We start from the raw sequence: 27,083 nt of genomic DNA, 5'->3' as shown, positions 1-27,083 counted from the left end.
ATGGGTATTTAGGAATAAATTAGATGAAAGTGGTAATATAGTGAGAAACAAGGCTAGACTTGTTGCTCAAGGGTACACTCAAGAAAAGGAAATAGATTTTGATGAAACTTATGCTTCCGTAGCTATGATGAAGACTATTAGAATGTTCTAGCATTTGCATGTTATCATGGATTTACATTATTTCAAATGGATGTTAAAAGTGCATTTTTAAATGGTTTTATAAAATATTAAGTATATGTGAAACAACCTCCAGATTTTGATAATTCAAAATTTCCAAATCATGTTTTCAAATTGACAAAAGTTTTGTATGGTTTAAAACAAGCTCATAGAGCTTGGTATGAAAGATTATCAAATTTTCTTATTGAAAAAGGTTTTTCAAAAGGGAAGTTTGAAACTACCTTGTTTATAAAATGTAAAGGTAAAGATTTATTAGTAGTTTAAATTTATGTTGATGATATAATTTTTGGTTTTACTAATGATGTTCTTTGCCAAGAATTTGCTAAGTTAATGCAAGGTGAATTTGAGATGAGCATAATCGGGGAGCTTTTGTTTTTCTTAGGGCTCCAAATAAAACAAAGAAAAGATGACATCTTCATAAATCAAGCAAAATAAATCAAAGATATACTCAAGAAGTTTGGATTGGGAAATGTGAAACCCCAAGCTACTCCTATGAGCTCATCTACAAAGCTTGACAAAGATGAAGAATGTAAGTGTATAGATGTTAAACTTTGTAGGTCAATGATTGGATCTTTTCTTTATCTTACTGCAAGTAGACCGAACATTATGTTTAGTGTTTGCTTATGTGCTAGATTTCAATCATGCCCTAAGGAGTCTTACTTACAATCCATTAAGAGAATCTTTAGATACCTTAAGGACACTCCTAGCATAGGACTTTGGTATCCTAGAGACCCTAACTTTAGCTTGCATACCTTCTCATATGTGAATTATGGGGGTTGCAAATTAGATAGGAAAAGAACCTCCGGTACATGTCAATTCATAGGAAATATATTTATTTCTTGGTTTTCAAAGAAACAAAATAGTGTTGCACTATCTACCACCAAAGAGGAATATATTTCTGCTGGTAGTTGTTATGCACAAGTTTTATGGATTTAACAATAACTTTTAGACTATAGAATTGATGTGGGTATCATTCCTATCAAGTGTGACAATACTAGTGCTATATGTCTCACTAAAACTCTCATCCAACATTCTAGAACTAAGCACATTGAAATTATACATCATTTCATTAGAGATCAAGTCTCAAAAGAAGATATAGTTCTAGACTATGTAGATACTTTGCTCCAAGTAGCTGATATTTTTACAAAACCCTTAAAGAAATATTTTGGACACTTAGAACAGAATTAGGTCTAACCAACCTACCTTGATTTTGTGTTTAGCATAAATTATGCACTTTTATGTTTAAAGAAAAATGCATGCAAAATGACCTCTTTAATGCCTTCTATGTTATTAGTTAAGGGGACTTTATGATTTTTCATGAAAATTAACAATATGTTCAAATTATGCTTAAGTGTATATTTGTTTGCTTGAACATACTTGATTTTCCCAATTAGAGTTGTCTATACCACTATTTATGCTTTGAAATTTGCATCCAATGTGTTTTTGTTGCAATTTTTGAACCATTTTGTGCACTTAGTATCAGTACTGTTCATCCAGTACCAATAATGTTCTTGTTTAGTATCGATATTGTTCTTGTTTAGTATCGATATTGTTCATTCAGTATCGATACTATTATTGTAGCCTCGATGGGGTATCTGTTGAAAACTTTTTGATATTTCGATATAACAAATTAAGATAAATGAATTTTAAGATTTTCCAAAAAGATTTTCTAAGTATATTCGATATAATTATTCGAATATCAAAATATTACTCCAAATCTTTCAAAAGTCATTTTTAATCCTTACTCAAGTGTAAAATTAAGTTTTTAATCTTAAAATTATTTCAAAATAATTTTACAAAGTATTTCGAACCGTTTCAAAGCCAAAAATTACAGTTTGTCCAGAGGGAACCGATTCCCCCCCAAGAGACCCTGAATGGTTTTGCTCTGAGAAATTCCAGTATGCTCGGAGGGAACCGATTCCTCCCAGGGGGTATCGATTCCCCCACTGTTTAACGATCGAATATTTGAATTTTACACTTAGGGAACCGATTCCCCATGAGGGGGTACCGATTCCCCCCACGCTCCAAGCAGAAATATTAATTGTTTTCATACTTAAACGGCTCTAATAACTTCAATAATGATCCCCAACATTCATAAGTGATTCAAGGTGTATTTAAACAAGCTTAGAAGCCATTGATCAATAACAAGAAACATCAAGCAACTAGAATCAAGATAGAATCAAAGAGAAAGCATCAAACCTCAAGTTTGAGCATTTCAAGCCTATTTTTCATTCAATAATCAATTTGCTTTCAAGAACACTTATTGTGCTCAATTGTATTCATTCTTGAGTGTTCTTTTCTTTGTTCTAGAATTGTGCAAATAATCTACCTTGTGAGGATTTCCTTGTAAGTTTACAAATTTGTATTGTTCTCTTTGGGATAGAGTGTTCTCAAGAATTTGGGATATAATTCTTGAGGGTTTGTAAGGTTACTCTTTGTCCTCAAAAGAAAGATAAATTAGTGAATTTTTGGAAATCCTTAGTGTGGATAGCTAAGGTAGTGGACGTAGAATTTGGTTGAGAAAGTCGAATCACTCTAAATTGTTGTGCAATTACTTTTAATTTTCTGCAAAAGCTTCCACCAAAATTTTTATTGCCAATTCACCCCCCCTCTTGGCAGATTCCATCGATCAATTAACTCAACAATTGGTATCAAAGCCTAACTCATTTTAAGGTTTAATCACCTCTTGAGTCAATTCGGGAAGAGTTACATCGATAATCAAAGTCATCAATGGCCTCCACTTCAAATTTTGACTCTGGTCTCGATTCGATGCCCGTCAACAAGCCTCCTTTCCTCAATGGAGCTAACTATGCCTATTGGAAAAATAGGATGATGTACTTCATTCAAGCAAGTGACATGGGAGCATGAAATGTCGTAGAAGAAGGATACATCAAGCCTCTCACTCATCTAAGATTGTGGAGTAAAGGAGAGACAAGAATGTTCCAGCTCAACTCCAAAGCCATCCATATCATATTTTGTGCTCTTGGACCAGATGAATATGGAAGAGTTTCATCTTGTACAATCGCCAAATAAATATGGGACAAACTTCAAGTCACTCATGAAGGTACCGATGAGGTAAAGAAATCTAAAATTAGTATTCTAACGCATAGCTATGAAAATTTCAGGATGAAACCAAATTAAGATATCAAAGCTATGACGGATAGATTTTCAACGATTGTCAATGGTCTCAAATCATATAGAGAGATCATTTCAAATGAAAAGCTTGTGAGGAAGTTAGTCTACTCCCTTCCAAAATCGTGGCAATCAAAGAAGACGACAATCATTGAGCCTAAGGATCTAACGTCCTTAACTCTTGAATAACTAATCGGTTCTCTTCTCACTCATGAAATGATGCTTGAAGATGAAGTGGATCTCGATAAGATTGACGAGACACCAAAGGAGAAGGAGAAGAAGAAAAACATTAGAGTTGCTCTCAAATCCATAAAAGATGAGAATGATTCAAATGACTATGATGATGACGAGGAAATGGCATTATTTGTCAAACGATTCAGAAAGTTGATGATGCCCAACCGAGGAAGAAAATTCAAACGTCATGAAGGCTTCAAAACTGAATCGAAGGAGAAAGACCCGATCATTTGCTATGAATGCAAAAAGTCGGGGCATGTCAAATATAATTGACCACAATTGAAGAAAAAGGTTCAATCCAAAAGGAAGCACAAGGCTCATGTAGCTACATGGAGCGATGAAGAAGGTTCCGATGAAGAGGAACAAGAAGTTGCAAACTTGTGCTTGATGGCTATCGGGGGAGATTCTAAGGTAACCTCTAACTCATTCGATTTGGATGAATTATCTTATGATGAGTTATTAGAGGATTATAATGGGTTGGCTTCGGATTATAAGACTCTATTTTCAAAATACAAAAATGATATTTCAAAATTGAAAAACGAAAATAGTCTTATATCCAAGACCAACAATGAGCTTGAAAGTAAGATCAAAGAATTGCAAATCAAAATTAATGATTTTGAAAAGAAAAATACTGATTTGCATAACTTACTTTCAAAAGTTCATGATTATCATCAAAAGAAGATTGATGATCTTAAAACTTCTTTTAATAAGGTTGGAACAAAAAGTTTTGAAAAATGTGAGAATTCAAAATCCAACTTTGTTAAGAAAAGTTTTAGAAGCTACAATCATAGAAGTCCTCAACGAACCTTGAATGGAAAAATTATTAGGAGTATATGGGTTCCTAAAGAATTCATTACTACTAAAGATAAGGATGTCCTTCATAAATAGATACTAAAGGGGACAAGGATTTTAGAAACTAATGAATATGGACCCAAAAGAATTTGGGTACCAAAAATTAGAAATTAATCTATGATTGTAGGAAAATGAGCATTAATACAAGGCACGGGAAACAAATCCAAATTCATGGTACCTTGATAATGGATGCTCAAGACACATGACCGGAGACAAAAGCCGGTTCATAGAGCTTAACGCCAAAAATGGAGGAGAAGTGACTTTTGGTGATAATTCAAGAGGTCACATTGAAGGTATTGGTACTATAGGTAATACCTCTTCCATACAAATTAAAAATGTGTTATATGTGAATGGATTAAAGCATAATCTATTGAGTATTAGTTAATTATGCAATAAGGGATTTAATGTCATGTTTGAAATTAAAAAGTCATTGACATTGCATCTAATCGGGTTATGCTTGTTGGTCATAGAATAGGAAACATATACATGGTGCATTTAGATTCTATTAATATGACTAATTTGTGCCTAGTTGCTAAGGATGAGCATGATAGTTGGTTATGACATAGGAGACTATGACATGCTAGCATGAGTGTTTTGCAACGGTTAGTTCAAGGAGAATTGGTGCGAGGGCTGCCTAAAGTAAAATTTGATAATGATAAAATCTGTGATGCTTGTGCTAAAGGAAAACAAAAGAGAGTTTCTTTTAAATCCATTAATGATGTGTCAACTAGTAGGGTATTACAATTGATCCATATAGATCTTTTTGGGCCAACTAGGACTACTAGCTTGGGTGGAAAACAATATGCATTTGTCTTGGTAGATGACTATTCTAGATATACTTGGGTTCTATTCCTAAGTACTAAAGATGAAGGATTAGAAAATTTCATCACATTTTCAAAAGTAATCCAAAACGAAAAAGGTTACTCTATCACTAGTGTTTGAAGTGATCATGGCACTGAATCTGAAAATCTTGGATGTAATGAGTTTTGTAATTCTAATGGTATTAATCATAATTTTTCAGCACCTAGAACCCCTAAACAAAATGGAGTTGTTGAGAGGAAAAATTGAACTTTAGAATAAATGGCTAGAACCATGCTTTGTAAAAATAATTTGCCAAAATATTTTTGGGCGAAAGCCACAAATACCGCTTGTTATGTTGTAAATCGAGTAATGATTAGGCCAATTTTAAAGAAAACTCCATATGAAATTTTCAAAAATAAAAAGCCTAATATTAGCTATTTTCATCCTTTTGGATGTAAATGTTTTGTTTTAAACAACGGTAAAGAAAAACTTGGCAAATTTGATGCTAAAAGTGATGAAAGAATTTTTCTGGGTTATTCCTTAAATTCTAAAGCTTATTGAGTATTTAATAAAAGAACTTTAGTTGTAGAAGAGTCTATACATGTTTTTTTCTATGATAATCTCCTTTCGAGGAAGGATTCTTGTGTTAATGATGATGTAGGTATTATAAATACAAATGATGTTAGACATAACGTTGGAGAATCATCATCAAAGGAAGAAACGAAAGATGAGGAAACTCATGATCCTCTCGAGAATCCAACCATTGAAGAAAGTGAAGTATCTTATCCAAGAGAGTACAACTATGTCAAGGATGGTGAGATTATAGGTGATCCATCCAAAGGGGTAACAACTCGATCTTCTCTTAGAAATATTCATAATTATGTTGCATTTATTTCATGCATAGAGCCTAAGAACATTAAAGAAGCATTAAATAATGAACATTGGATTATGACTATGCAAGAAGAGTTAAATCAATTTGAGAGAAGTAAAGTATGGACATTAGTTGAAAGGCCTAGTAATAAATCTATTGTAGGTACTAGATGGGTATTTAGGAATAAGCTTGATGATAGTGGTAATATAGTGAGAAACAAGGCTAGACTTTTGCTCAAGGGTATACTTAAGAAGAGGGCATAGACTATGATGAAACATACGCTCCCGTAGCTAAAATGAAAGCAATTAGAATGTTATTAGCATTTGCATGTTTTCATGAATTTAAATTATATCAAATGGATGTTAAAAGTGCATTTTTAAATGGTTTTATAAAAGAAGAAGTGTATGTGGAACAACCTCCAGGTTTTGAAGATTCAAAATTTCCGAATCATGTTCTTAAATTGACAAAAACACTTTATGGTTTAAAACAAGCTCCTAGAGCTTGGTATGAAAGATTATCAAACTTTTTAATTGAAAAAGGTTTTTCAAAAGGGAAGGTTGACACTACATTGTTTTTAAAGCATAAAGGTAAAGATTTATTAGTAGTTCAAATTTATTTTGATGATATAATATTTGGTTCTACTAATGATGTTATTTGCCAAGAATTTTCTAAGCTAATGCAAAGCGAATTCGAAATGAGCATGGTGGGGGAGCTCTCATTTTTCTTGGGATTCCAAATCAAGCAAAGAAAAGATGGCATCTTTATCAATCAAGCTAAGTACGTCAAAGATATGCTCAAGAAATTTGGACTGGAAAATGGCAAGCCTCATGACACTCCAATGAGCTCTTCAACAAAGCTTGACTTAGATGAAGGAGGTAAATCTGTATATGTTAAATTATATAGGTCAATGATTGGATCTTTACTTTATCTAACTGCAAGTAGACCGGACATTTTGTTTAGTGTCTGCTTATGTGCTAGATTTCAATCATGCCCTAAGGAATCACATTTACTAGCTGTTAAGAGAATCTTTAGATACCTTAAGGACACTCTTAGTTTAGGACTTTGGTATCCTAGAGACTCTAGCTTTAGCTTGCATTCTTTTTCTGATGTGGATTATGGAGGATGAAAATTAGATAGGAAAAGCACCTCCAGTACTTTCCAATTCCTTGGAAATATGTTGATTTCTTGGTTTTCAAAGAAACAAAATTGTGTTGCATTATCTGCCACTGAAGTGGAATACATTTCAGCCGGTAGTTATTGTGCACAAGTTTTATGGATGAAACAATAACTTTTTGATTATGGAATTGAAGTAGGTACTATTCCTATTAAGTGTGACAATACTAGTGCTATTTGTCTCACTAAAAATCCCATCCAACACTCTAGAACTAAGCACATTGAAATTAGACATGACTTCATTAGAGACCATGTCGCTAAGGAAAATGTAGTTCTAGAATTTGTTGATACTTTGCACCAATTAGCGGATATTTTTACAAAACCCTTAGATAAGGAAAGATTTTGGACACTTAAGAGAGAATTAGGTTTAACTGACCTATCTTCACTTAGTGTTTAAAAATAATTTTTAGTACTTTTAAGAATATATGAAAAATGCTTAAAATAATATTTTTGATTGCATTCTTGTTATTAGTTAGGGGGAGTTTATGATTATTAGTGAAAATTAATTGTTTGTTCAAATGATGTTTAATGACAAATTTGATTGTTTGAACATAGTTAATTTTCGAAATATGAGTTGCCAATACCACTATGATTAATTAATTTAGCACTATTGGATGTTTAAAATACAGATTTTTTAAATATTTGGCAGAGGGAATCGATACCCCTATAAGGGAACCGATTCCCCCTTTGAATGGGAACTGATTCCCTCCTTGAGGGAATCAATACCCCCCACGGATTCTGTATATATCACAACCAGAAAACCCATTCTCTCAAAACCTATCTTCTTTCTTAAACGTCGTTCATCCTCTCTTTCTCTCTAAATCTCCATTTTTGCCAAAATCATCAAATACAAGTCGGAATTAGATCGTTCTTCAACTTCTAATCCTTGCAAACAACATCACATTCTCATAAAATCCAAATTTTCAAGGTAATATTTCAAAATCCTCTATTTCATTGATTTTTGAACTTAGGACTAGTTTTGATTAGTTCTAATATGAACATTATATCGGGCATTGGTTATATGATGATTTTACAACCAATTTCGTCAAAACACTCAGTTTTTCAAAACTATCTTTAAAATTTGAAATTAAAAAAATCAAAAATTGTTGTTTTAATTGATGTTTTTGATTAATTATGTTTTCATAAAAACTATACGTATTATGATTTTCAAACATTATTTTCCAAATAGTTTTTCAAAACATTGCCCTTTAGGATTCGGTTTAGAGAACCTTGAAATATTGAGGACTTATTTGATTTTTGGGTTTGATTATATTGCATACATGTGTTTAAATTTGCAGGTTACATATTCTATTCTGATTCTTAAACCATGTCAAATCCTAAATGACCTAGGACATTGTCAAGTAGCTCAAGTCAAAATCGAGCTCTTATTCCTCCACCCAATCCAAATAACCCAAATATGACCATTATGAACTCTTGTTTCAACGTACCTAGTTGTGGACAAGATCTATACCATATGTACCATACTTGTTTTGAGTCATATAAAATCTGGGAAGAGTGTATCCCTTCGATCCAAGCTATAGAAGATATGGACTTCCAATATCTTCATACTCTTAAATCCTAGAAGTTTGATAAGCTCTTTAAACTTAAACCTTTGGTTTATCATCAATTAGTCCGCATTTTTCTATTCCAATGTGGTATGTGTCCAAAACGAGCTCCGATCTGAAACTATAGGAATTCGATCCTATCTTTTAGGACAATTCATTTTTATTGACTCTGGCACAATCGCTACCCATTTTGGACTAGATAACTCAGGTTTAATGAAAAAGAGATTGTGGATTCAACCTATAAGTCTAAGAATAGTGAGAGTACCCTAAGAACTCATCGTGATAGATTCCTACATTATTTGATCTCTTGGTGGTTTAGACTATCCGGAGGTAGGTACTCTTCCCTTAGGAACATAGATATATGGTGGATATATTGTATCCAACATAAAAAGAAGATTAATCTGCCACAGATCATCTTTAGTGAGTTTCCATAAACATTGTTCCTTCTAAGAATATAGAAACCTTGGTTTATGGTTGTCTCCTTAGTAATTTTTTTATCAAACTCGGTCTTTAGGTCAATGGGTTTTATCGTCCCGAACTCAGAACTTTTAATTGTGAAACATTTTGATGTTCATGGATTGTTTTATTTTGGGTGTTTGAATTTGTTGGATAATTGGATATTTGAACTTACATGCTTATATATTTGGTTTGATTTTCACTTTCATTTTGAGCTTAATGTTTATTTTTGCATCATTTACATATTAGTTGCATTATGACCAATTTTTGTCATTTCATATTGTTTATGAATATTGGATTATGGAACTAATGGCTAATCTTTCTCTTGATTATGATCTTAGCAGCTTACGCTGTATTTAGTTATCAATTGGCTAATTGTTTTTCAAAAACTTGTTTAAAATATTTTAAAGGTCTTTTTGATTTAACAAAAAGGGGGAGAAATGTTTGTGTTTTTAAAGGGGAGAAGTGTTAGAGTAAGGGGGAGTAATTTCAAAACTTGATTTCAAAATCTTAAAATTACTAAAATGTTTTGTTATATAAAATTACTATATATTTTAGATTTTTTTATGTATTTTTATTGAAAATTTATTTTAGTTTTATAAAATTTTAAAAGTTTAAGTTCATCCCAACATAAAATCTTACATCCGTTTCTGTCCTTGAATGAGTTTGTTCATGTTCACATCTTAAAACCAACCACCAAATTAGTGGCGGATCTAAAAATATTTTTCAGGGTGAGCATATATGTATTATTAACAAAAAAATCGTATGGAACAGACACAAATAAAATTTCAGGGTGGGCACTTTTCAGTAAAATGAACAACTAATATAAAGAAATTTGAATTCAGGGTGGGCACCTTCAGTAAAATAAATAATTAGTATAAAAAAATTCAGATTTCAAGGTAGGCACGTACCCACCCTGAGATGTACATGCATTCGACAGTGCACCAAATTGATTTCATTTACACTATCTATCTAGATTTTTAAAACATCCAATCTAAAATACTTATCAATATCATATTTAAGATATCAATATTGTGTTACTTTCACATAATATCAAATATCGAAGTTTTTAGGGATAACGATATCTAAGGTAGGAATTGATATCTAAAGTTGGGTTATCGAATCTGCACAATCTATATTTATTTAGAGTAAACTACGCATTTAGTACATAAACTATTAATTTTGGTTTGTTTTAATACTTAAACTTTAAAAAAATTCAAAATCATACTTAACGTTTAGTTTTTGTTTAATTTTAGTACCCCGCCATAAAGACTTAATGTGTTTAGTACCTAAACTATCAATTTTTGTTCGTTTTAGTATCTAAACTTTCCTTTTTTTCAAAATTTAATGTTAAATTTTGAACGGGTATTAAAATGAAATAAAAATTAAATTTTAGATATAATTTAAAAAAAAACTAAAAGTTTAGGTACTAAATATTTATTAATTGGAGAGATGGTGAGACAGAACTAAAGATAGACTAGCTAGGCCCCAAATTTAAAAAACTAGACCTTAAATTTTAAAAAATTCAGATTAAACTTTAAATTTTTTTAATGTTTCTTAATTAAATCTCCTCCCATCAATTTTAAAAATTCTCAAGAAGTCTATTAAAATTTTAAAAAATTTAACTATACCCTAATTTTTTAAAAAAATTATAAATTAAACCCTTTAAAATTTTTAAGTTTTTAATTTAAACATCCAATTTTTTTTAAAATTTTAAATTGAACCCATCAAACTCTATCACCACCAAATTTCGCTTGTTGTGCTGTGTTGTTAGACAAGTTTCGTGAACTAAGATTTGCTGGCTGGTATCCTAACATTATCCTGCGGATCAGACAAGACCTGTTTCTTTGTATAAACTTTGGTGCCAAAATGACTGAAGTGTCAGAGATTGCATCCATGTCGTATCAGAGTATCAGAACCCAGATTTTCCTTGTTGAAATCCAAGGGGCTAGTAACTCAAGGGTAATTACTGAAACAGCTCGAATGGTAAAGGCAAAATGTAGACCACCAGTAATCCATGGAGTTTTATCATGTTACGTTAGATTTCCTAGTTCTCTGCAGATTCCATGTTTTTTTTTCAGATTTCAGTACAGGAAAAGGATTTTGAAATCCCCCCCCCCTTTTTTTTGTTTGATATCTTGATGATCCTTGGGATAGTTTCACGCCAGGATTCTCTACATAACAGTAGGAACAATGACTTGGCCATGGCAGCAAGATCCAATACCCGATTCTGGGGGCAAACAAATTGACCACACCATGAAACTTATGAAGGTCTAATTCTGTGTTTGGTCCCTCTACTATGAGCGAGTTTAAGATTTAGTCTTCATACCTTTTTTTATGAATACTTGAACCTTGGCCAAGATGCCAACTCAGAAATTCAGTCCCTCTATTTTAATAATGTAATCAGTCGGTTAAATTTTGTTCATGGTCAACGTCTAAGGATAAAAATTATGGTGATATTTGATTGTTCATCTCTTTTGATTTAGGTAGAGAACTGTTAAATATAGTGATGGTGAATTTTAAATATGATAAATGTTTGAGAGCATAAATAGAGAGCAGCATCTGGTGGGAAACGACCTCCGTCCCCTATGAAGGAAGAAGACTCTTTATGCTGGAGGAGAAGAGTCAAGAAGTTACATCTTCACCCCTAAAATCCTAATTCATACTTAGGGTGGCTACCGATGAAAAAGTTTCAATGAGTCCTATTGATATATTAGTATTACTCGTACATTATTATCGGCTATATCATACATCAGTACCCTAACTCATCATGATTTAATCAAACTGCGTTAAACTGAAATATACCGATATGATATAAATTTGAGTAAAGTAGAAAGACCAAAAGTATAATAATATGAAGTTGAGCATGAGGTGTTCTTTCCTTTGATTTCTTCCATGCACATGGATAGCTTTAATTGTGATTAAGACCTGATACAGCTCAAAGGTGAGTTCCAGAATAAGTTGCAAAATCTGGGACCGAATCGTACCTTCTCTAGATTAGGGTTTTAGTTTCATTGGTAGAGTACTCCAAGAATTAACAGAAATCCCTCTCCTATATCTATGACCTATATGATCCTGATATGGACGAAACATCGTTGTCGTTATAATATTAAGAAAACAAGTGGTTGAAGTTATATTTTAATACGTGAATACATGATGTTTATACACTTAATGATATAATTAAAAGAAAATTTTGACATTTCTAACGTAGATCGTAAAACCGAAGCGAAGATGACAGTATATATAGATCAACAGGGGAAGCTAGGTTAGAAATTAAACCCTAAAAAGAGAAAACCCTAACTTCCAAAGCCAACCCCCCCCCCCACTGTTATCATTCAGAGAAAGCTTGTTTTAGCCATCATTATCATACCTTCTTCTTCTCCGTGATTTTTCTGTCTCCTTTCATGTTTACTGATGAAGGATCAACAGTGTACGAATCAAAACGAAAACATTCACGCATCGAAATTAAGACACGACATAGGGCTCTTGCCCCTCCCAAAATTTTTGGTTTAATAACATTTTAGGTCCTTATCAGTTTGAATTTAAGTAAAATTAACCTTTTGCCCTCCAAATTTTTAGATTAAATACTTAATAAGCTATTATTTTGAAATTAAGTACCTTGCCACTGCCAATATTTGATCATGGCTCCATTTCTGATATATACGAGTTGCTTTGACGTAATACAGCAATCACTGTTTCGGCGGTGCAAAGTGTGGTTTGGACCACGTGAGGTCTTTTAGGCTGGCTTTGATCCCTATGAAGATTTTGAGTATCTTCACAAAAGGTCACGTTAAGTGTCAACTTCAAAGTTCAACCCCCCCCCCTCTCGATCGAGTTCGGTCCCTCCCCAATGTTTTTTCTGCGCGGGGACTTTTAGGGTTTGGAAATTAAAAGCATGCACAGACGCCCATGTGGTTCATGAGCCGTGCTTCATGTTGGTCTTTGTCACCTAGACTCTTGAAAACAAGTAACAACCCACATTGATTTTCACTATGTGGTGTATTTATCATGAAGAAGCATATTGACATTTGAAACTCATTGCCAGTGTTTTCCACAACTATATATATATATATATTCAAAGGAAGATTCGCTTATTAAATAAAAAAAAATCAGAGAGTTTTATTCTGATTTCAAAGTAGAAAATCAATATAAATTGATGATTAAGATTATCTTATTCTTTCCTTTTATAAAATCTATTCATTTTTAACTTTTAATAATTAACTTATAATGTCTACTCGCACAATAATATCAAATCAGCGTAAAACTAAAAATTGACAAGTTTTTACCACTAAACTTCTTGTATAATTATATTATAACGGACATTAAAATATCTTCCCTTTACCAACTACTAGTTGGTTTAATTGGATAAAATATTAGGTCCTTTAAGCAAATACAAGGAGGACAAGCTATGAAATTATGAACGAAGAAAACTTGATCAAGATCATCCTACAATAAATCTTTTTAAGATCTGATTTGAATCGATTGAATACTAAGTTTGGTAACACAAACGTAACTACACGATGTATGGGAGCAATCTTGATTTTAAATACATTATTTTGAGACCCTGTAAGTTTTGAAGCTAGTTAAATAAGTTTTACCTCAATTTTCTAAATACTTATCCTTAATTTTGAAATTAAAAACAATAATCTTCATCCTTTTATTTTGTTAAAATGTTTTTTAAGTCCAATTAATTTCAAATTTATTATATTTGCTTATTTGTGGATTAATTATTATTCCAAAATTTCAAGCACATGCTTCACTGTCTTGTTCTGTTAGGTATAAAAACCTAACTCCACTGTGGGGATGCCATGCTTGACTGTTTCCATGATTATTGCATTTAGATTGTCATTTTGTTTTTATTAGCAAAGGCATTTGATATTTTACACATTTGCATGTTGTATATGAATGTTAAATTTAAGACATCACATTCTTAAGGCATGGCTTAGGTTTTAGTCCCCTCTACTATATTGAAATTTAAGATTTAATTCTTTTAACTTGACATAATTTGGTTCCTAATATTTTTTTTTTTGAAAAGTGGTACTTTGTATAAATCAATAAATTACAAAGTACATTACCCAAGGACCTCATTAAAAAACCTCCTTAAACCTATTTGGAGGAAAAAGAATGAAACTTGGGTAGTACAAACAGAACAAAACACAATCAAACATACATCAAATACAAACATAAAAACTACAGACCCCTTAATGTTCACCTGTAGCCACAAAAAACAATACCCTTTCCCATACACTCTTGACAGACCAGCATACAAAGTAGGAGCAAGACAACCCGAACAAATAGCATTATAGTTAAACAGACCATAATCCCAATATGCAAATACTACACTTGCTTAACATATGACAATCGAGAAAATCAGACCACGCGACTACATAAGCATAACCTATTCACTAAAGATTTCGGGCTCCTAAAAAAATCTTGTACATAAGGTAATAACGACGGCCAAAGAAAGCCCGCCCATACCCCCACCTGAATTAAAACTTTGGTATAAATTTGATCCACTGAGAACACACTACCATGGAATCTAGATTTGTTTCTGCATCGCCAGATGACCCAAATCAATAAAAAAAAACCAAGTTGCCATAGAAATTAAAGTTTTTTCCAAACTCTTTGCGAGAACCAAACTTCTAGTAGCTGTTTAACATTAATAGGGATCACTAAATTCACTTTCCACACTCTACACCAACGTTGCCATACTCTCCAAACGACCTCATATGAACATAAAACATGATTAATCGATTCCAACTCTTGATTACAGAAAAGACAACTCATCTGATCGAGATTCTTAACCCCTCTTTTTTCCAGTTCTACCATGATTGGAATTCTTTTATGCATAACTTTCCACACAAATGCTGAAACTTTGGGGGGGAGCCTATTTGAACCAAACCAGTCTCCATATATGGTCTTTCACCATACTACCACATGTCATCTTTAAGCAATACGCTTTAGGAGAATACTTCCCATCGACTGTCTACTCTTTGAATATCGATCACGGCATTGTTCAGGATCTAGATGAAGTTCAACCAAACTGATTTTTCCCATTCGAACAGTGGCCTCCTCAGCTCGATCCTCCACAACCATGCTCCATTTTCCCATGATCCAAACTCACTTATCTTGCCAAGCTTTCTTACCGCGATTGCAAAGATTCTCGGAAACGCCGCTTTTAACGAAACATGCTCAGTCCAGTAAACAGTCCAAAAGTCAATTTTTTTTCCATCCCCCATGACACATTTGAGCTCCGAATTAAGATCCACCGAATAAGAACTACTCGGGTTCGCTATACTACGCCAGATCCAATGTGACTTTCTCTGATTAACTGCCCTCGGAATAATGGAAACAGTATCATATTTATACTTAGCACCAATAATTTTCCTCCATAAGCTATCCACTTCATCACTAAATCTCCAAATCCACTTATTTAGCAAGGCACGATTCCTAGTTTTAACATCAAAAAAACCTAATCCACCATGTGATTTCGGGCCACAAATGTTTTTCCATTTAACCCAGTGAATGCTCCTAACCGATTGGGACTTCCATAAAAAATTAGCTATACACTTATTGATCTGCTCGACAACTGAGGTAGGGATGGGAAATATTGGCATGTAATACACCGGGAGGTTGACCAAGACTGATTTAATCAAAGTGACTCTACCTGCAAAGGATAAAAATTTACTATTCCAGCTTTGCAATCTGCTTCTGATTTTTTCCAAAACTGGTTGCCATAGATTCTTCAAATTTTTCTTCTGACCAAGTGGCATACCCAAATGCACCGATGGAAGATCATCCACACCACAATAGATCGAATCAGCCCACCTCTTCACAACACTCTTCTCCAAATTAATCCCGAACAACTTAGTCTTTTTCATATTTAATTTCAACCTAGCCGTAACTTCAAAGATTTTGAGAACTCGATTAAAGTTTAAAATCGACGACTCATTAGCTTCGGAGAAGATGAGAAGATCATCCGCGAATTAAATGTGAGACAAACCAACACCACCATCCCCTATATTAACCCATTCACAAAGACCAATATCAATTGACCTCTTGAACATAGCACTAAGAGCCTCCCCCATAATATTAAATAGAAACGGCGATAACGGACAACCTTGTCTAAGCCCCTTCTTGATTGAGAAATAATTGGACGGGGCACCCATTAATTAACACTGAAATCAAAGGAGTCGAAATGCATATATTAACCCAACTCCTCCATCTCCTACCAAAACCCATTTTCTTAAGGATCAAATCCAAAAACCCCCAATCAATACTATCAAACGCTTTACTAAAATCCGCCTTAATCAAAACAGCTCATTTTTTACTCTTTATAATCTCGTCAATCACCTCATTTGCAATTAAAATGCAGTCCGACATTTGCTTACCTGTCATAAAAGCGAATTGATTCTCCCCGATGACCTCAGAGGCGCAAGAGCCCAACCTCTTGGCTAAAACTCTAGATAATATCTTATACAAACTACCCACCAACGAAATCGGTCTAAAATCCTCCGGATACAAAGCCTCCACCTTCTTAGGAATGAGGTGAATAAAGGATTTATTAAACGATAAATCTTGAACTCTACCCCAATAAAATTTCTAGATAATCTTATACAAACTACCCACCAACGAAATCGGTCTAAAATCCTCGGATACAAGCCTCCACCTTCTTAGGAATGAGGTGAATAAGGATTTATTAAACGATAATCTTGAACTCTACCCCAATAAAAATTATGCATGAAAGTCATGACTTCCCCTTTAATAGACCCCCAAAACTTCTTAAAAAATCCAAATTGAAACCATCCAGCCCCAGGGCTCTTGACCCATCAGCCCCCTTAATAGAAAGCCACACCTCCTCCTCCGAGAATGGACGCTCGATAAAACGGCTAGAAACGTAATTCAACCTCTTCAGATTAAGTCCAAATCTTTTAAGTGGGACAGTTAACACTTCCTTGTATCCAGAGATAAAGTACTTAACAAAAGCATTCTGAATTCCAACCTGACTTTTTACCACCGTATTCGAGATCTTGAGCTTAGATATCAAATTAATTCTACCTTGAGCATCAGCCGAGAGATGAAAAAATCTGGTATTTTTATCCCCATGTCTAAACCATTTCAATCTCGATTTTTACAGCCACTCACGTTCTTCTTTCCTCACCGCAGCCCACAGCCTTGCCTTCAAAGAATATAACTCATTCTGCAATGCAGTGCTATTACCATCAGCAATGACTCTATTCTCTAAAATATCAATATGCTTGTTAATCTCTCCCACCGAAAAAGGGACCTTCTGATTTGCTGTACTTTCCCGAACCTTCGTCGCATCCTTTACTAATAAAATTTGATTCATACCATTACCACTATTTCTTTCACATAATTCCTTAATTATTCCAACAAGATCCGAATCTTCCGCCCAATGATTAAACCATTTAAACGGACGATTGAACTTTTTGGCCTTCTTTTCCTTTAAGATAATAGGTCTATGATCGGATAAACTTCTAGGTAAGGTGGTTTGTGTAAGAAGAGGGAACAAACTAACAATTTCAGCAGAGACCAAGAACCTGTCTAGCCTTGTTGAAATTGATATACAACTCTTGGAATTATCAAGAATATGCAGAAGCGTATCTATTATCCAATGTTAAGCAGTACATTTATACATGAGTTCATAGACTTAACAGCCTTCTAACTGCTCCTAACCACTCCAACAGACTCAACAAACTGCTAACAACCTACTCATTAATTGTGCACACACACTCCAAACTACACTGAACACACGCAAACTAACAGCAACATATGTGAACTCACGAAAGCATGAGTTCATGCTTCAACATTCTCCCCGTCCTTCTCGGTTGTTCTCGTTTCAGCTACCTGAACTTTTTGACTAAACAGAACATGTGCAGACTTAGCCAAAGGTTTGGTCATTCCATCAGCCACTTGATGCTCTGCTGGTACGTAACTAACACGAACAGCTCCACATTCTACCTTTTCGCGCACAAAGTGTATGTCCAATTCTATATGCTTCGACCGTGCATGAAACACCGGATTAGCACTCATGGCAACCGCACTCGTATTGTCACTCCACGACCGGTATCGCATCAACTTCTTCCCCCAACTCAGTCAACAAGGACTTCACCCAAATCACCTCAGCAACTGTATCAGCAATACTACGGTATTCAGCTTCTGTTGTTGAACGAGCAACAGCCTTTTGTCTCTTTGCACTCCACGAGATCAAATTACAACCAAGGAACACACATGATCCTGACACCGATCTACGATCATCAACATTACTGGCCCAGTCAGCATCTGCAAACGCAGTCATACTGCAAACTTCAGCTGCAGAAGAACGTCTAAACACTAAGCCACATTCAATCGTTCCACTCAAGTAACGCAATATCCGCTTAACCGCAAGCCAATGACCATCACAAGGTCGATGCATGTACTGAGCTACCCGATTAACACTAAAGGCGATATCTGGTCTTGTATGACTCAAGTACAACAAGGAACCGACTATGCTTCGATACATCCATGCATCCGAAAGCGGCTTCCCGGCATCACTAGTCAACTTCGGTGAAACCACCATCGGTGTAGGTGTTTAACAGTAAGCATAGCAGTCTGTTCTAGTAACTCTTTAATAAACTTGCGTGGCTCAACACCAACTTCTCAGAGGTCCTATGCACTTCAACACCAGAAAGTATCCGAGTTCTCCCAGATCTTTCAACGAGAACTTCGCACCAAGTAGATTAACCACCTCATTAATAGCATCATTAGACTCACCTGTGATGATAATGTCATCGACATATACCAGCACTATTATACGAACATCACCCACTCGGCGGATAAACAAAGACGCATCAGCCTTCGTACCACAGAACCCGAGCTCCAGCAGGTAATTGCGCAGCTTGGCATACCACATGCGTGGTGCTTGTCGCAATCCATAAAAAGCCTTCCTCAGCCTACAAATAAGCCGAGTTCCATCACTAGCCACTCGTTCAAAACCCGGTGGTTGGACCATGTACACCTCTTCTCCAAGCTCACCGTTAAGGAATGCATTGTTAACATCCACCTGCCTTAAACTCCAACCTCAAGTCACAGCAAGAGACAACACAGCATTTACAGTAGTAGTCTTCACCACCGGACTAAACGTGTCACCGAAGTCATGGACAGGTACTTGTGAGTAACCCCTCGCCACAAGACGTGCTTTATGCTTCAACACATATCCATCTGCATTAAACTTAATCTTGAATAGCCATTTACAGCCAACTGCTGCTCGCCCTTTTGGTAATGGTTCTAACGTCCAAGTGCCATTCCTCACCAACGCATCATATTCAGCCAATACTGCTTCCTTCCATTGTGGATCTTGAAGCGCTTGCTTTATCGAGCTTGGCTCTCCAACATTGCCCTGAGTTTGTGCAACAAAAACTCTTGGTTTAAAAATCCCTCGCTTACTGCGTGTAACCATTGGATGCTCATTGTACACCGAAGGACAGACTGAGGTAGCCTCAACACGGTCTGTCTCAGCAACAGTCTCAACACGGCCTGTCTCAACAACCAACACACCACCAACCTCATTGATCTGACTTTGCTCCAACCCCACCGAGCTATTGTCTTGACTTCCACCAACACTTCCATTCTCAGTATGTCGACTCACCCTACTGCTCGATGCTCCAACTTCAGCAACTGTTGGCACACCGTTAGTACACACTGGGGTATATCGACTCTCTTGAACAACTGGTTGTGTGGAATTACCACAAACACGTTGAGCACCAGGAATTACAACCAACGAAGCTCTACTACACGGTTTTCCCACAGCAGTCTCATTCTTCTCACTTCCAGACTTAGCGAATGGAAACTCATGCTCATCAAAAACGACATGCCGAGACACATACACCCGTCCATCCGATGCTAAGCATTGATATCCTCGATGATTGATGTTGTACCCCAAAAACACGCACGATTGACCTGTACGCAAGCTTGTACGGTTGAAACACCCGTAAATGAGGGAAACATCTACAGCTGAACACCCTCAAATGATCATACGTAGGGGGCTTCCCAAACAGTCTCTCAAACGGAGTACGGCCTTGAAGTACCTTAGTTGGCAACCTATTAATTAAGTGAGCTGCTGTTACGACTGCAAAGGACCAGTATTTCAACGGTAATGAAGCTCGAGCTAATAAGGTCAAAGCCATCTCAAACAAATGCCTATGCTTCCTCTCAACAACCCCATTCTGTTGAGACGTATGAGGACATGTCACTCGGTGTTGAATACCACACTGTGCAAGAACAACAGATAGCGACCGGTACTCACCTCCCCAATCCGTTTGCACAGCCTTAACCTCCTGTCCAAACTGAGTTCGAACCAACTTCTGAAACAGCTGAAATGCACTAACAGCCTGCCCTTTGCTCTTCAGCAAATACACCCAAGTATGCCTCGAAAAGGCATCTACAAACGAGACGTAGTATCTAAAGCCATTCGACTCAATGTGACCTAGACCCCATAAATCAGAAAATACTAGTTGAAACGGTTGTTCATACTGAGTTTCAGAAGCATAAACGGCAGCCTATGGCTTTTGCCCATATGACACGAAATACATACTGGAAGAACCTCTTTATTAAAACCACTAGGCAAACTGATATTACATTGTTTACACACTTGCAACAAGACTTTATAAGACGGATGACCTAAACGATCATGCCACAGTACATAGCTGTTATTAGAATTAAAAGCTATATTTGCTTCAGCAATTCGGCCTTGAGTAGACATAACACCATCGAACTCATACAAGCCACCGTCTCTCTCCTCGCAGTAATTCAGCACCGGTCCTTTCATCCCGAACCACACAATGCTGAGCATGAAACTCTAAGAACACTCCATTATCCCTAGCAAGCTTGGAAACCGATACCAATTTCTTAGTAATTGAAGGCACATGCAACACATCGCTCAATATTAAAGCACGAGATGCAGTACTAACATTAGCTTTACCAATTCTAGTTATAGATAAACCACTACCATTGCCTACAGTCAGCTTACCCAGCTCCAGTATAATCCGAGCCATCTATCACTTCTGTAGCGTCAGGCGTGATATGGTGAGTTGCCCCCGAATCTACAAACCACGAGCGTGGAGAAGAATTCGTGGTAGCCATGTTTGCAAGAGGCTTGAACCGTTCTTGATCATCCAACCCGGTTGTACCTCCATTTGTATTATTTACACAGGAACACTTGTTAGAATTATATTGACAAACATTAGCCGTGGGCACTCGTTCCTTAAATGAGTTCCTTGAATCAGAATTCCTCAAATCAGACTCATCTACACCCAAGAAATACTTATCGAACCTGTACCAACACCTATTCACGAGGTGACCATTCTTGCCACACAGCTGGCACTGTAGCTTGACACGTCCTCGACCACGACCAGCTTGACCACTATATGTGGACTGCCTCTCCGATGTAATCTGATCTTGTCTGGTAAACCGATTGGTTCTATCATCTACAGATGCTTTTACTTGAGCAATATTAGCCGCAGCTGTTATGTTGTCAAACTTACTGAAGTTCTTCTGCTGAGTCTCAGCGTCGATTAGAACAGATACAACTCCTTCCAGATTCAAGGCGTCACGGCTGGCTGACAAGACAGTAACCACCGGCCTATATTCAGCCGATAACCCATTCAATATAGTCGCAATGTGCTCTAGATCAGACACTGGACTACCACATGATGCTAGAGCATCACATATTTCCTTAACTTGAGAGATATAGTCGCGCATTCCTAAATATCCTTGATGAACAGCTTTCAGCTGGTAATGCAAATTCATTACTGGCGTTGTATACTTACAGGCGAAGACCTTATTGACAGTCTTCCAAACCTGCGCCGCTGTCTCAGCCCCTACTAAGTGCGGTAGCAAGGTTGGACTAATCGTAGATAACAACCACGACGCCAAAGCACTGTCTTGGGCTACAAAGACTTCATGATCTTCGTTTTCAACAACCGTGCCATCGTCAAGCACAACCGTCGCTGGTGGAGAAACAGCCGCCCCAGAAAGCACCTTCTCAAGTCGATGACTCCTAACCGTCAACAACACCTGTTGTTTCCAAAGCAAGAAATTCCGTTCATCGAGCACCACACTCAACCGTTTGTTAGTAAAACCTCTGGAAGCAGTTACCAAATGTTCAGCACTGCTTACAGCACCGCCGGAAATAGGAGAGGCCGAAAGCACCATAGCTCCAACGTTGGCTCAACAGGACCCTGACACAACTCCTTCTACGCCACCAGAACACTAGCATCTGATACCATATTGAAATTGATATACAACTCTTGGAATTATCAAGAATATGCAGAAGCGTATCTATTATCCAATGTTAAGCAGTACATTTATACATGAGTTCATAGACTTAATAGCCTTCTAACTGCTCCTAACCACTCCAACAGACTCAACAAACTGCTAACAACCTACTCATTAATTGTGCACACACACTCCAAACTACACTGAACACACGTAAACTAACAGCAACATATGTGAACTCACGAAAGCATGAGTTCATGCTTCAACAAGATCCGAATCTTCCGCCCAATGATTAAACCATTTAAACGGACGATTGAACTTTTTGGCCTTCTTTTCCTTTAAGATAATATTCATAGACTTAACAGCCTTCTAACTGCTCCTAACCACTCCAACAGACTCAACAAACTGCTAACAACCTACTCATAATTGTGCACACACTCCAAACTACACTGAACACACGCAAACTAACAGCAACATATGTGAACTCACGAAAGCATGAGTTCATGCTTCAACATTCTCCCCGTCCTTCTCGGTTGTTCTCGTTTCAGCTACCTGAACTTTTTGACTAAACAGAACATGTGCAGACTTAGCCAAAGGTTTGGTCATTCCATCAGCCACTTGATGCTCTGCTGGTACGTAACTAACACGAACAGCTCCACATTCTACCTTTTCGCGCACAAAGTGTATGTCCAATTCTATATGCTTCGACCGTGCATGAAACACCGGATTAGCACTCATGGCAACCGCACTCGTATTGTCACTCCAACAAGATAATAGGTCTATGATCGGATAAACTTCTAGGTAAGGTGGTTTGTGTAAGAAGAGGGAACAAACTAACAATTTTAGCAGAGACCAAGAACTTGTCTAGCCTACTTGTTGCCACATTCATACCACCCCTGAACCAAGTAAACTGACTACCCACGTTTGGAATTTCAACAAGATCCCAAGTAGAGATAAAATCCTCAAACATATTCATACCTCCTAGATGATAACAAACCCCTACTCTTTCATCATCTGATCGGACAACATTAAAATCGCCACCCATATAAACCGAGGAATTCAAGTCAGTAATCACCGCATTCAAAATCTCAAAAAAATCTTTCCTCTCCCCTGGCACGTTCGGACCATAAACATTAACCAAACCTATATCCAAGTTGGACCTAACTAAACTACCCTTTATAGCTAAAATTCTCCTGAGCACAACTTGATCTCTCATATCAAACATATTCGAGTCCCTCAACAAAATTAGACCACCAGAAGCGCCTTCAGCAGGCGAACACAACATATTCCTAGCATTCTTATCTATCAATCTTCTTTCTAAGAGACCACTAATCACAAATTTTTTTATTACAAGACTCTTCCATATAAATGAGAACACACACCAAGAAGGATACACCAGATAACAAAAAGGATTCAAGACTTATCCCTCCTCTCGATAGCTTCCAACCTAATAATCGCAGCTTCTCTCGAACCTGAGAATTCCACTCCCAGTGCCTCACCAACTGTCATCGTCAAGTCCGCTTAATTTTCTATGCACCAATTCTCTCCCCGAGGGACCCTATTCTTATCACCCTTAACTTTCGACCGAGATGAACTCTTCCGCTCTTCTTGCAATCCATTTTTTAATAATTTCTTCCTTCGATTTGAAACATCCGACTTTGGAATTCGGGACATATTCGGAGAGGAAAAACCCTCTGCTAGGTTCTGAGAATTAGAAAGACCCGTCTTACCCACTGTAGAAACAACCATCCGAGCTTCATCCACAAGATTTAAGGATAAAACTTCCTTAATTAGCACGTCCTGAAGCCTAGAACCATGAGAAATGGATTGGTTTTCCCAACTTTGTGATAGATCTCTATTAATTTCCAAGAGCCCAAAGCTCTCATCTACAGGCTGAAAAACATGCCCAATATTGGCCATGATAGGAATGTCGTGCAATCTCACTTCTGAATCCCCAATATTTACAGCTAGATCCACAGATTAACCTCAACAGCTCCCACTTGGCTCGATTCTCTAACCAACACACCATCATCCTTATCAACTCTCTGACTAGCAGATTCAACATGTTCCATCAGCTGCCAACTTTTCGCTAACTCAGCCTCTGCAACGTTCTCTTCTACGAAAGCCTGATCAACCGCCTCATGTTCCAAAGCTGGAAACCACTTGGTTCCCCCCGCCATTGACCCATCTATAAAAGTACGAAAGCCCTCATGGGACTCAGTACGGATGCTGATTTTGAAAATCCTTCCATTTAATATGATGGATACTTTCTCTGGAATAGAGGACTCAGAATGAACTTCCAACAGAAGCTTTGCAATATCAAATCTCTCCTTGTTTCTGGTTTCATCATCTACCTTAAGAACTTTCCCCCATGAACTACCTAAATCCTTAAACAATTTTACACTCAAGATCGACACAGGCACATCCTTTAATAGCACCCATACTTTAAAACTGACTTTATTCTCGAACCCTTCCAGTAATTCTAGGTCATCAAACCAATGGCAAATCCAATCTTCTCGGCGCAACCAACACGACTGACGATCTCTTCCACTTTTGAATTGAATGATAACCAGTAATTCATGCCAAGGACTTACTTTCACCTCAAACCCTTCAGCTCTAAACGTTGTTTGGACAATATCAACATTGTAGTTATTCTTAATTTTCCCAACCATACTATAGCCTACCCACAATAAATCTTGTTTAGGAATGATAATATTTGCACTCTCTCCAGCAACCTTAGAATAACCATTCAACATTTTCCCATCTGCTACACTAACATGAATCACCCCCTGAGAAGAACCTACTCTCCCAGGCTGTTTAATCACTTCTGATCCATAACTATCTCCAACAGGCAACTTCTTCCCTCCCAACACTTCTTTGAATGATCTTACGTCTCTAATGGCTGGTTTCCAAACTTTCTTGACAAAATTAACTAGACCCCCTCTCTGATAATAACTATCAGCCACTTTGTCATGGAAAACCCTAATCTTGAAGCCATCCAAAATCCTCCCATCAGCTTTAAGCACTGTAATATTTGCTTCCGATTTCTTACTGTATCTAACAAACGCAAAGGTGGAACTCGCATCTAACCTTTTCCTGTTGTTATAAGCAATGAAAACATCTTGAACATCACCATACTCCCGGAACGCATCCTTAAGAGTTTGGACCTGAATCCTTTTACTAACATTGCTAACAAAGATCGAAAAAAGGTTTGGCTCCCTTCTGGACTTCCAAGTACTTCCCATTGGAACCAGCCTTTTTTTTTTACTTATATATTGATCTTTCAATTTGGTTCCTAATATGATTTATTGAATTCATACGTATACCGATCCAGAGAGGAAAACAAAAATAAATTTATGGCATCACTTTACATGATAACAATTTATGGTTATTAAATTAAACCTAATAACACTATAAGAATAAAAGGACTAAGTTATGTCAAATCAAAATAAAATGGTTAAATCTCGATTAACAATGTAATCTATGGATTAAAATTAGAATTAGACCGATGCGTAATAATAAAATATTGATAGAATTCATATTTGAATGTTGACTATTCGGGTCTGATTTTGGCTTGGTCGTGTAGTGGTATGATCTTTAGGTCAAAGATTACCCTTTGAATCCATGCATGCTTTTGTTAATTACCGATTCTTCAATTCCAGCCGAATCTAGAACCTAATTATTTAATTATTTTTCCCATTTCTTGCACGCATTAAATACTTTATTTACATATATGCATATTGTTAGTCCGGTTTTTATATTAATTAATATGGATAGGATGTTATAGAGCTATATTATGGAGCTTTGTTGGGTAATAATTTAATTTGAATTTGATGAATTTTTTAGGGTTGTCCATCGAGAAGACTGACAACTGTAACACGACAGTTGTAACTATTTATGACTTGCAAAAAACCTTGAGCCGAGTCACAAAGCATCCTAGCAAAAACGACCACTCCCCCGCGAACAAAACCCCCTAAGCACGATGCATGTCTCCAACACAGAAAAACAGCCCGAGTTTCTGGGTTAAGAACTCCCCCACAGCACGCCTCTTCCTCTTAGGCAGCCCCACCTACGTAGAAACTCAAAAGACCAACAACCACTAAACAATTCAATGGAAACTCCCACCAAATGATGACAATCAAATCCACAACATCTTGCTTGCTATACTCCAAATAAGATCACACAATTTGCACATAACAAAAGACCTTTAAAAATATGTTTTGTTTCATAAACAAATTTCTTGCTAACCGCGTCAAAAACTCGTCTGGGTCTGGTTGGATTTGAGTTTTTATCATAAAATTTAAGTCGAATTTTAGGTTGTTTTGCAGAAAATCCAAACCATCCCAATTTCCTTCATTCATAAATTAAAGATTAAATCCCTTGATGTTGCTCAAGAGATCTAAAGCCTCGTATCATTAGATCAACTAATTATTGATTTTAATTTTTTTTTTTTCTTTTATTTGCATAAAAATCCACCAAATATTTTTAAGGCACATGATTTTCTTTAAAAAAATTTATTAATCTATAGTGAATGTAAAGTAATATAT

The 27,083-nt window shown here is 36.2% G+C and overlaps 1 pseudogene; it reads right to left on the bottom strand.

Annotated features, from left to right (window-relative positions):
* The window catches only part of LOC120180070, a 42,325-nt pseudogene extending 25,895 nt beyond the window's left edge, over positions 1-16,430 (bottom strand).
* Positions 16,431-27,083: the final 10,653 nt, after the last annotated feature.

The sequence above is a fragment of the Hibiscus syriacus genome, unplaced genomic scaffold (genome assembly GCF_006381635.1).
Source record: "Hibiscus syriacus cultivar Baekdansim isolate YM2019G1 unplaced genomic scaffold, ASM638163v2 tig00112488_pilon, whole genome shotgun sequence".
Lineage (NCBI taxonomy): Eukaryota > Viridiplantae > Streptophyta > Magnoliopsida > Malvales > Malvaceae > Hibiscus > Hibiscus syriacus.
This window is presented reverse-complemented; position numbering and strand designations above follow the sequence as displayed.